Below are 14,053 nucleotides of genomic sequence, written 5' to 3'. Positions count from 1 at the left end.
CCCCTCCCCAATCTCTCCAGTGACCCTCCCCAATCCCTCACAGAGTGACCCTCCCCTCCCCAATCTCTCACAGTGACCTCCCCAATCCCTCACAGAGTGACCCCCTCCCCAATCTCTCACAGTGACCCTCCCCAATCCCTCACAGAGTGACCCTCCCCTCCCCAATCTCTCCAGTGACCCTCCCCAATCCCTCACAGAGTGACCCTCCCCTCCTCAATCCCTCACAGAGTGACCCTCCCCAATCATTCACAGTGACTCTCCCCTCCCCAAACCCTCACAGAGTGACCCTCCCCTCCCCAATCTCTCACAGTGACCCTCCCCAATCCCTCACAGAGTGACCCTCCCCTCCCCAATCTCTCACAGTGACCCTCCCCAATCCCTCACAGAGTGACCCTCCCCTCCTCAATCCCTCACAGAGTGACCCTCCCCAGCCCCTCACAGAGTGACCCTGCAATCCCTCACAAGAGTGACTCTCCCCTCCCCAATCCCTCACAGAGTGACACTCCCCAGCCCCTCACAGAGTGACCCTCCTCAATCCCTCACAGAGTGACCCTCCCCACCTCAATCCCTCACAGTGACCCTCCGCTCCCCAATCCCTCACAGAGTGACCCCACAATCCCTCACAGAGTGACCCTCCTCAATCCCTCAGAGTGGCCCTCCTCAATCCCTCACAGAGTTACTTTTGCCTCAATCCCTCACAGAGTGACCCTCCCCAATCCCTCAGAATTACCCTCCCCTCCGCAATCCCTCACAGAGTGACTCTCCTCGATCCCTCACAGAGTTACCCTCTCCTCCACAATCCGTCACAGAGTGACCCACCCCAATCCCTCACAGAGCGACCCTCCCCAATCCCTCACAGAGTGACAACCCCCTCCCCAGTCCTTCACAGTGTGACCCTCCCCTCCACAATCCCTCACTGAGTGACCCTCCACAATCCCTCACAGAGTTACCCTCCCCTCCACAATCCCTCACAGTGACCCTCCTCAATCCCTCACAGAGTGACCCTTTCCAGTCCCTCACAGAGTGGCCCTCCTATCCACAATTCCTCACAGAGTGAGCTTCCCCTCCCCAGTTCTTCATAGAGTGACCCTCCCTTCCCAATCCCTGACAGAGTGACCCTTCCCAATCCCTCACAGAGTGACCCTGCCCTCCCCAATCCTTCAGTGAGTGACCCTCCCATTCTCCCGGCCTTCTCTGATGCCCAGTCTAACTCCTTCTCGTTTTCGGTGCAGTTTCCTGTGCTGTCTAACTGAATGATATCTGAGGGACCAGCTCTTTCTCCTGTTGCTGAATGCAAGGCTCCCAAAGACAGAGCTCTCCCTGTCGGTCAGCTTGCTGGTTCCTGACACACACATGCATCCAGATTAGATGCTTCAGCTGCCCCCAAACTGTGGCTATACCGAGGGTCCCCCAGATGGGCTATGACAGGGAACTGGAGGCAGTTTGCTGAAGAGTCTGGCTCAGTGTGCCAGGACTGAGCTCTGTGGAGAAGGTACAGCTCTCCTGTTCGACCCTGATGTGGAGGGAGCATGCTGTGAAGGTTATCTGTATGTGTGACTGTAAACCTAATTTTATCTCTGATCAGACAGGTAGGGGCCAAGGTAACCTGCCCTGCCCACCTCACTGTCTTCAGGACACCAGCCATGGACAGGCTGTTCTATCTGGGTCACTGATAACAGGACATGTACAAGGCAGTGAACACATTCATCTCTCTTACTGTAACACTGAGTCCCTGGTCTGGAGTCTGCACTGTCAGCCCTCTCTCTCTCAATTCTCACAGGCTGCTTCCCCCTCACCTGAAATCTTCAATACAGTCAGTCAATGTGGGATTGAGCAGATTGTTGTGAAAAGCCATCTGGGTCAGAAATGTTGTTCAGGAGAGTACAGTCTGCCTTCCTGTCTCAGTCTGGGGCCTACCTCCACCTGACTCCACACCCCAGAGCGATACAGCTGACTCTAAATGACCCCGAGGCAGTTAGGCCTAGACAATCATTGATTTTGATTCTGTTGTCATGAGGATTTTTGCTAGGTCCTACCAGCCGATGCTCACCTCCAAAGATTTATCTATGACTCACTCATAACCCCACTCATTATAAAACTTACTACACACTTTCTCCCACCACATCCGTCCTCCTCGCCACCCATACCCTTCCTAACTGGGGCTGCATGCCAACTGCTGGTATCTGGGCACAACAATCCCTCACTTGGTGCTGGGATTACATGGCCCAGGATCTGCCATTTTCTCCCTGCCCTATCCCACTGGGAACATCCATCACATCGGCAGCTGAAAACCAGCAGATCTTTTATTCCCGGTCCTAACACAGCTGGGATCACCTACAACATCTGTCAAAGTTTACATTCCATAGAGTATTGAGAGAAGAGAGCAATTCACAGTCTCATCCAGGTTTACACTCGGTCAGACCACAGCAGTATGACCCTGGCCTGAGGCTCCTGGGTTAAGCAATGGGTTAAGCTCAGCCCCCAGACTGAAGACTGGTTCTCACAAGGGTCTGGACAGGGACAGCACGGGGTTAGATACAGAGTAAAGCTCCCTCTACACTGTCCCCCATCAAACACTCCCAGGGACAGGGACAGCACGGGGTTAGATACAGAGTAAAGTCTCTACACTGTCCCCCCATCAAACACTCCCAGGGACAGGGACAGCACGGGGTTAGATACAGAGTAAAGCTCTCTCTACACTGTCCCCCCATCAAACACTCCCAGTGACAGGGACAGCACGGGGTTAGATACAGAGTAAAGTCTCTACACTGTCCCCCATCAAACACTCCCAGGGACAGGGACAGCACGGGGTTAGATACAGAGTAAAGCTCTTTCTACACTGTCCCCCATCAAACACTCCCAGGGACAGGGACAGCACGGGGTTGGATACAGAGTAAAGCTCCCTCTACACTATCCCCCATCAAACACTCCCAGGGACAGGGACAGCACGGGGTTGGATACAGAGTAAAGCTCTCTCTACACTGTCCCCCCATCAAACAATCCCAGGACAGGGACAGCACGGGGTTAGATACAGAGTAAAGCTCTCTCTACACTGTCCCCCCATCAAACAATCCCAGGACAGGGACAGCACGGGGTTGGATACAGAGTAAAGCTCTCTCTACACTGTCCCCCCATCAAACACTCACAGAGCAGGGATAGCACGGGGTTAGATACAGAATAAAGCTCTCTCTACACTGTCCCCCCATCAAACACTCCCAGGGACAGGGACAGCACGGGGTTAGATACAGAGTAAAGCTCTCTCTACACTGGCCCCCCATCAAACACTCCCAGGGACAGGGACAGCACGGGGTTAGATACAGAGTAAAACTCTCTCTACACTGTCCCCCCATCAAACACTCCCAGGACAGGGACAGCACGGGGTTAGATACAGAGTAAAGCTCTCTCTACACTGTCCCCCCATCAAACACTCCCAGGGACAGGGACAGCACGGGGTTAGATACAGAGTAAAGCTCTCTCTACACTGTCCCCCCATCAAACACTCCCAGGGACAGGGACAGCACGGGGTTAGATACAGAGTAAAGTCTCTACACTGTCCCCCCATCAAACACTCCCAGGGACAGGGACAGCACGGGGTTAGATACAGAGTAAAGCTCTCTCTACACTGTCCCCCCATCAAACACTCCCAGTGACAGGGACAGCACGGGGTTAGATACAGAGTAAAGTCTCTACACTGTCCCCCATCAAACACTCCCAGGGACAGGGACAGCACGGGGTTAGATACAGAGTAAAGCTCTTTCTACACTGTCCCCCATCAAACACTCCCAGGGACAGGGACAGCACGGGGTTGGATACAGAGTAAAGCTCCCTCTACACTATCCCCCATCAAACACTCCCAGGGACAGGGACAGCACGGGGTTGGATACAGAGTAAAGCTCTCTCTACACTGTCCCCCCATCAAACACTCCCAGGGACAGGGACAGCACGGGGTTAGATACAGAGTAAAGTCTCTACACTGTCCCCCATCAAACACTCCCAGGGACAGGGACAGCACGGGGTTAGATACAGAGTAAAGTCTCTACACTGTCCCCCATCAAACACTCCCAGGGACAGGGACAGCACGGGGTTAGATACAGAGTAAAGCTCTTTCTACACTGTCCCCCATCAAACACTCCCAGGGACAGTGACAGCACGGGGTTGGATACAGAGTAAAGCTCTCTCTACACTGTCCCCCCATCAAACACTCCCAGGGACAGGGACAGCACGGGGTTGGATACAGAGTAAAGCTCTCTCTACACTGTCCCCCCATCAAACAATCCCAGGACAGGGACAGCACGGGGTTAGATACAGAGTAAAGCTCTCTCTACACTGTCCCCCCATCAAACAATCCCAGGGACAGGGACAGCACGGGGTTGGATACAGAGTAAAGCTCTCTCTACACTGTCCCCCCATCAAACACTCACAGAGCAGGGACAGCACGGGGTTAGATACAGAATAAAGCTCTCTCTACACTGTCCCCCCATCAAACACTCCCAGGGACAGGGACAGCACGGGGTTAGATACAGAGTAAAGCTCTCTCTACACTGGCCCCCCATCAAACACTCCCAGGGACAGGGACAGCACGGGGTTAGATACAGAGTAAAACTCTCTCTACACTGTCCCCCCATCAAACACTCCCAGGACAGGGACAGCACGGGGTTAGATACAGAGTAAAGCTCTCTCTACACTGCCCCCCATCAAACACTCTCAGGACAGGGACAGCACAGGGGTTAGATACAGAGTAAAGCTCTCTCTACACTGCTTACCACATCAAACACTCCCAGGGACAGGGACAGCACGGGGTTAGATACAGAGTAAAACTCTCTCTACACTGTCCCCCCATCAAACACTCCCAGGGACAGGGACAGCACGGGGTTAGATACAGAGTAAAGCTCCCTCTACACTGTCCCCCCATCAAACACTCCCAGGGACAGGGACAGCACGGGGTTAGATACAGAGTAAAGTCTCTACACTGTCCCCCCATCAAACACTCCCAGGGACAGGGACAGCACGGGGTTAGATACAGAGTAAAGCTCTCTCTACACTGTCCCCCCATCAAACACTCCCAGTGACAGGGACAGCACGGGGTTAGATACAGAGTAAAGTCTCTACACTGTCCCCCATCAAACACTCCCAGGGACAGGGACAGCACGGGGTTAGATACAGAGTAAAGCTCTTTCTACACTGTCCCCCATCAAACACTCCCAGGGACAGGGACAGCACGGGGTTGGATACAGAGTAAAGCTCCCTCTACACTATCCCCCATCAAACACTCCCAGGGACAGGGACAGCACGGGGTTGGATACAGAGTAAAGCTCTCTCTACACTGTCCCCCCATCAAACAATCCCAGGGACAGGGACAGCACGGGGTTGGATACAGAGTAAAGCTCTCTCTACACTGTCCCCCCATCAAACACTCACAGAGCAGGGACAGCACGGGGTTAGATACAGAATAAAGCTCTCTCTACACTGTCCCCCCATCAAACACTCCCAGGGACAGGGACAGCACGGGGTTAGATACAGAGTAAAGCTCTCTCTACACTGGCCCCCCATCAAACACTCCCAGGGACAGGGACAGCACGGGGTTAGATACAGAGTAAAACTCTCTCTACACTGTCCCCCCATCAAACACTCCCAGGACAGGGACAGCACGGGGTTAGATACAGAGTAAAGCTCTCTCTACACTGTCCCCCCATCAAACACTCCCAGGGACAGGGACAGCACGGGGTTAGATACAGAGTAAAGCTCCCTCTACACTGTCCCCCCATCAAACACTCCCAGGGACAGGGACAGCACGGGGTTAGATACAGAGTAAAGTCTCTACACTGTCCCCCCATCAAACACTCCCAGGGACAGGGACAGCACGGGGTTAGATACAGAGTAAAGCTCTCTCTACACTGTCCCCCCATCAAACACTCCCAGGGACAGGGACAGCACGGGGTTAGATACAGAGTAAAACTCTCTCTACACTGTCCCCCCATCAAACACTCCCAGGACAGGGACAGCACGGGGTTAGATGCAGAGTAAAGCTCTCTCTACAGTGCCCCCCATCAAACACTCTCAGGACAGGGACAGCACAGGGGTTAGATACAGAGTAAAACTCTCTCTACACTGTCCCCCCATCAAACAGTCCCAGGGACATGGACAGCACGGGGTTAGATACAGAGTAAAGCTCCCTCTACACTGTCCCCCCATCAAACACTCCCAGGGACAGGGACAGCACGGGGTTAGATACAGAGTAAAGCTCTCTCTACACTGCTTACCACATCAAACACTCCCAGGACAGGGACAGCACGGGGTTAGATACAGAGTAAAGCTCCCTCTACACTGTCCCCCCATCAAACAGTCCCAGGGACAGGGACAGCACGGGGTTAGATACAGAGTAAAGCTCCCTCTATACTGTCCCCCCATCAAACACTCCCAGGGACAGGGACAGCACGGGTTAGATACAGAGTAAAACTCCCTCTACACTGTCCCCCCATCAAACACTCCCAGGGACAGGGACAGCACAGGGTTAGATACAGAGTAAAACTCTCTCTACACTGTCCCCCCATCAAACACTCCCAGGACAGGGACAGCATGGGGTTAGATGCAGAGTAAAGCTCTCTCTACACTGTCCCCCATCAAACACTCTCAGGACAGGGACAGCACAGGGGTTAGATACAGAGTAAAGCTCTCTCTACACTGTCCCCCCCATCAAACACTCCCAGGACAGGGACAGCACGGGGTTAGATACAGAGTAAAGCTCCCTCTACACTGTCCCCCCCATCAAACACTCCCAGGACAGGGACAGCACGGGGTTAGATACAGAGTAAAGCTCTCTCTACACTGTCCCCCCATCAAACACTCCCAGGACAGGGACAGCACGGGGTTAGATACAGAGTAAAGCTCCCTCTACACTGTCCCCCCATCAAACACTCTCAGGACAGGGACAGCACAGGGGTTAGATACAGAGTAAAGCCATCTCTACACTGCCTCCCACATCAAACACTCCCAGGACAGGGACAGCACGGGGTTAGATACAGAGTAAAGCTCCCTCTACACTGTCCCCCCCATCAAACACTCCCAGGACAGGGACAGCACGGGGTTAGATACAGAGTAAAGCTCTCTCTACACTGTCCCCCCATCAAACACTCCCAGGACAGGGACAGCACGGGGTTAGATACAGAGTAAAGCTCCCTCTACACTGTCCCCCCATCAAACACTCTCAGGACAGGGACAGCACGGGGTTAGATACAGAGTAAAGCTCCCTCTACACTGTCCCCCCCATCAAACACTCCCAGGACAGGGACAGCACGGGGTTAGATACAGAGTAAAGCTCTCTCTACACTGTCCCCCCATCAAACACTCCCAGGACAGGGACAGCACGGGGTCAGATACAGAGTAAAGCTCCCTCTACACTGTCCCCCCATCAAACACTCCCAGGACAGGGACAGCACGGGGTTAGATACACAGGAAAGTGCTGTACTCTTTTAACCTGAACGTGAGCTCTAAGGAAAGCTTTCCCTCCCTTTTTTACCCTGAGGTAGATAACAGGCCACTGTCTGTTGGGAGGGTAAGGAGAGGGATCCAGTGAGCTGGAGATTTGATAGTGTTACATCTCAGAGTGAGGGTTGGAGGCAGCTTTCAGCACTTGAAGTGGATCAGGGGAGTGGGAAATGCAGACACCCAAGGAGGTGTGGGGTGAGTGGGGGTGGAAACCTGCTGGAGAACTTGTCAGGATTGTTTTATAGGACCCCCAATAGTCAGCGGGAAACGAGAAGCAAAAATGTAAGGAGACTTCACTCTTCTAGAGGGAAAACAAAGTTGTCATGGTAGAGGATTTTAATTTTCACAAGTAGTAAGGATTTAAATGGAGAGGCATTTGTTAAATGTCCACAAGAAAACTTTCTTATGCATTATGTGGATGTATCTATAAGGGAAGGAGCAAAACATGACCTACTCCTAGGAATTAGGGCAAGGTAAGTGACGGAGCTGTTAGTGGGGGAGCACTTTGAGACCAGTGACTATAATTCTATTAGTTTTAAAAGACAAATCACACAACACCAGGCTATAGTCCAACAGGTTTATTTGGAAGTACAAACGTTGGAGCACTGTTTTCATAGCAGAGTTTGAAAATGGTGATGGAAAAGGATAGGACTGATCTAATAGTTAAAGTTCTAAATTGGAGGAAGGCTAATTTTGACTGTATCAGGCAAGAACCTTAAAAAGTTGATTAGGGGAAGGTATTCACAGGTAAACGGACAGTGGGAAATTGAGGAGCCTTTAAGAATGGGATAATGAGAATTCCTATTAAAGGGCAAGGCCCGAAGGTATCGGGAATGATGGATGACGGAGAGAAATTGAGGCTCTGGTCAAAAGAAGAAGGTATACAAAGCAGGAATTGAGCTCAGACACCCACACACCCTCCCAAATCATACACCCAAACACCCTCCCAAATCATACACCCACACACCCGCGCGGCTCATACACCCACACACCCTCCCAACTCACACACCCACACACCCTCCCAAATCATACACCCAAACACCCTCCCAACTCATACACCCACACACCCTCCCAACTCACACACCCACACACCCTCCCAACTCATACACCCACACACCCTCCCAACTCATACACCCACACACCCTCCCAACTCATACACCCACACACCCTCCCAACTCATACACCCACACACCCGCCCGGCTCATACACCCACACACCCTCCCAACTCATACACCCACACACCCTCCCAACTCACACACCCACACACCCTCCCAAATCATACACCCAAACACCCTCCCAACTCACACACCCACACACCCTCCCAAATCATACACCCAAACACCCTCCCAAATCATACACCCAAACACCCTCCCAACTCACACACCCACACACCCTCCCAAATCATACACCCAAACACCCTCCCAACTCACACACCCACGCACCCGCGCGGCTCATACACCCACACACCCTCCCAACTCACACACCCACACACCCTCCCAACTCACACACCCACACACCCTCCCAACTCACACACCCACACACCCTCCCAACTCATACACCCACACACCCTCCCAACTCACACACCCACACACCCTCCCAACTCACACACCCACATACCCTCCCAACTCATACACCCACACACCCTCCCAACTCACACACCCACATACCCTCCCAACTCATACACCCACACACCCTCCCAACTCACACACCCACATACCCTCCCAACTCATACACCCACACACCCTCCCAACTCACACACCCACACACCCTCCCAACTCATACACCCACACACCCGCCCGGCTCATACACCCACACACCCTCCCAACTCATACACCACACACCCGCCCGGCTCATACACCCACACACCCTCCCAACTCACACACCCACACACCCTCCCAAATCATACACCCACACACCCTCCCAACTCATACACCCACACACCCTCCCAACTCATACACCCACACACCCTCCCAACTCACACACCCACACACCCTCCCAACTCACACATGCACGCACCCGCGCGGCTCATACACCCACACACCCTCCCAACTCATACACCCAAACACCCTCCCAACTCACACACCCACACACCCTCCCAACTCACACACCCACATACCCTCCCAACTCATACACCCAAACACCCTCCCAACTCACACACCCAAACACCCTCCCAACTCACACACCCACACACCCTTCCAACTCATACACCGACACACCCTCCCGGCTCATACACCCACACACCCTCCCAACTCATACACCCACACACCCTCCCAACTCACACACCCACACACCCTCCCAACTCACACACCCACACACCCGCCCAACTCACACACCCACACACCCTCCCAACTCATACACCCACACACCCTCCCAACTCATACACCCACACACCCTCCCAACTCACACACCCACACACCCTCCCAACTCACACACCCACACACCCTCCCAACTCACACACCCACACACCCTCCCAACTCACACACCCACACACCCTCCCAACTCACACACCCACACACCCTCCCGGCTCATACACCCACACACCCTCCCAACTCATACACCCACACACCCTCCCAACTCATACACCCACACACCCTCCCAACTCACACACCCACACACCCTCCCAAATCATACACCCACACACCCTCCCAACTCATACACCCACACACCCGCCCGGCTCATACACCCACACACCCTCCCAACTCATACACCCACACACCCTCCCAACTCATACACCCACACACCCTCCCAACTCATACACCCACACACCCTCCCGGCTCATACACCCACACACCCTCCCAACTCATACACCCACACACCCTCCCAACTCACACACCCACACACCCTCCCAACTCATACACCCACACACCCGCCCGGCTCCTACACCCACACACCCTCCCAACTCACACACCCACACACCCTCCCAACTCATACACCCACACACACTCCCAACTCATACACCCACACACCCTCCCAACTCATACACCCACACACCCTCCCAACTCACACACCCACACACCCTCCCAACTCACACACCCACACACCCTCCCAACTCATACACCCACACACCCTCCCAACTCATACACCCACACACCCTCCCAACTCATACACCCACACACCCTCCCAACTCACACACCCACACACCCTCCCAACTCATACACCCACACACCCTCCCAACTCATACACCCACACACCCTCCCGGCTCATACACCCACACACCCTCCCAACTCAGACACCCACACACCCTCCCAACTCAGACACCCACACACCCTCCCAACTCACACACCCACACACCCTCCCAACTCACACACCCACACACCCTCCCAACTCATACACCCACACACCCTCCCAACTCACACACCCACATACCCTCCCAACTCATACACCCACACACCCTCCCAACTCATACACCCACACACCCTCCCAACTCATACACCCACACACCCTCCCAACTCATACACCCACACACCCTCCCAACTCATACACCCACACACCCTCCCGGCTCATACACCCACACACCCTCCCAACTCATACACCCACACACCCTCCCAACTCACACACCCACACACCCTCCCAACTCATACACCCACACACCCTCCCAACTCATACACCCACACACCCTCCCGGCTCATACACCCACACACCCTCCCAACTCATACACCCACACACCCTCCCAACTCACACACCCACACACCCTCCCAACTCATACACCCACACACCCTCCCAACTCATACACCCACACACCCTCCCGGCTCATACACCCACACACCCGCCCGGCTCATACACCCACACACCCTCCCAACTCACACACCCACACACCCTCCCAACTCACACACCCACACACCCTCCCAACTCACACACCCACACACCCTCCCAAATCATACACCCACACACCCGCCCGGCTCATACACCCACACACCCTCCCAACTCACATACCCACACACCCTCCCAACTCACACACCCACACACCCTCCCAACTCATACACCCACACACCCTCCCAACTCACACACCCACACACCCTCCCAACTCACACACCCACACACCCTCCCAACTCACACACCCACATACCCTCCCAACTCACACACCCACACACCCTCCCAACTCATACACCCACACACCCTCCCAACTCACACACCCACACACCCTCCCAACTCACACACCCACACACCCTCCCAACTCATACACCCACACACCCTCCCAACTCATACACCCACACACCCTCCCAACTCATACACCCACACACCCTCCCAACTCATACAACCACACACCCGCCCGGCTCATACACCCACACACCCTCCCAACTCACACACCCACACACCCTCCCAACTCACACACCCACACACCCTCCCAACTCACACACCCACACACCCTCCCAACTCATACACCCACACACCCTCCCAACTCACACACCCACACACCCTCCCAACTCACACACCCACACACCCTCCCAACTCATACACCCACACACCCTCCCAACTCATACACCCACACACCCTCCCAACTCACACACCCACACACCCTCCCAACTCATACACCCACACACCCTCCCAACTCACACACCCACACACCCTCCCAACTCAGACACCCACACACCCTCCCAACTCACACACCCACACACCCTCCCAACTCACACACCCACACACCCTCCCAACTCATACACCCACACACCCTCCCAACTCACACACCCACACACCCTCCCAACTCATACACCCACACACCCTCCCAACTCATACACCCACACACCCTCCCAACTCATACACCCACACACCCTCCCAACTCACACACCCACACACCCTCCCAACTCATACACCCACACACCCTCCCAACTCATACACCCACACACCCTCCCAACTCAGACACCCACACACCCTCCCAACTCATACACCCACACACCCTCCCAACTCATACACCCACACACCCTCCCAACTCATACACCCACACACCCTCCCGGCTCATACACCCACACACCCTCCCAACTCATACACCCACACACCCTCCCAACTCACACACCCACACACCCTCCCAACTCATACACCCACACACCCTCCCAACTCATACACCCACACACCCTCCCGGCTCATACACCCACACACCCGCCCGGCTCATACACCCACACACCCTCCCAACTCACACACCCACACACCCTCCCAACTCACACACCCACACACCCTCCCAACTCACACACCCACACACCCTCCCAAATCATACACCCACACACCCGCCCGGCTCATACACCCACACACCCTCCCAACTCACATACCCACACACCCTCCCAACTCACACACCCACACACCCTCCCAACTCACACACCCACACACCCTCCCAACTCATACACCCACACACCCTCCCAACTCATACACCCACACACCCTCCCAACTCACACACCCACACACCCTCCCAACTCACACACCCACACACCCTCCCAACTCACACACCCACATACCCTCCCAACTCATACACCCACACACCCTCCCAACTCATACACCCACACACCCTCCCAACTCACACACCCACACACCCTCCCAACTCACACACCCACACACCCTCCCAACTCATACACCCACACACCCTCCCAACTCATACACCCACACGCCCTCCCAACTCATACACCCACACACCCTCCCAACTCATACACCCACACGCCCTCCCAACTCACACACCCACACACCCTCCCAACTCACACACCCACACACCCTCCCAACTCATACACCCACACACCCGCCCGGCTCATACACCCACACACCCTCCCAACTCATACACCCACACACCCTCCCAACTCATACACCCACACACCCTCCCAACTCACACACCCACACACCCTCCCAACTCATACACCCACACACCCTCCCAACTCATACACCCACACACCCTCCCAACTCATACACCCACACACCCTCCCAACTCATACACCCACACACCCTCCCAACTCACACACCCACACACCCTCCCAACTCACACACCCACACACCCTCCCAACTCATACACCCACACACCCTCCCAACTCATACACCCACACACCCTCCCAACTCACACACCCACACACCCTCCCAACTCACACACCCACACACCCTCCCAACTCACACACCCACACACCCTCCCAACTCATACACCCACACACCCTCCCAACTCATACACCCACACACCCGCCCGGCTCATACACCCACACACCCTCCCAACTCAGACACCCACACACCCTCCCAACTCATACACCCACACACCCTCCCAACTCACACACCCACACACCCTCCCAACTCACACACCCACACACCCTCCCAACTCACACACCCACACACCCTCCCAACTCACACACCCACACACCCTCCCAACTCATACACCCACACACCCTCCCAACTCATACACCCACACACCCTCCCGGCTCATACACCCACACACCCTCCCAACTCATACACCCACACACCCTCCCAACTCACACACCCACACACCCTCCCAAATCACACACCCACACACCCTCCCAACTCACACACCCACACACCCTCCCAACTCATACACCCACACACCCACCCAAATCATACACCCACACACCCGCCCGGCTCATACACCCAAACACCC

Source organism: Chiloscyllium punctatum, chromosome 28 (assembly GCF_047496795.1).
Source record: "Chiloscyllium punctatum isolate Juve2018m chromosome 28, sChiPun1.3, whole genome shotgun sequence".
Taxonomy (NCBI): Eukaryota; Metazoa; Chordata; class Chondrichthyes; order Orectolobiformes; family Hemiscylliidae; genus Chiloscyllium; species Chiloscyllium punctatum.
Note: the sequence above shows the minus strand (reverse complement) of the source record.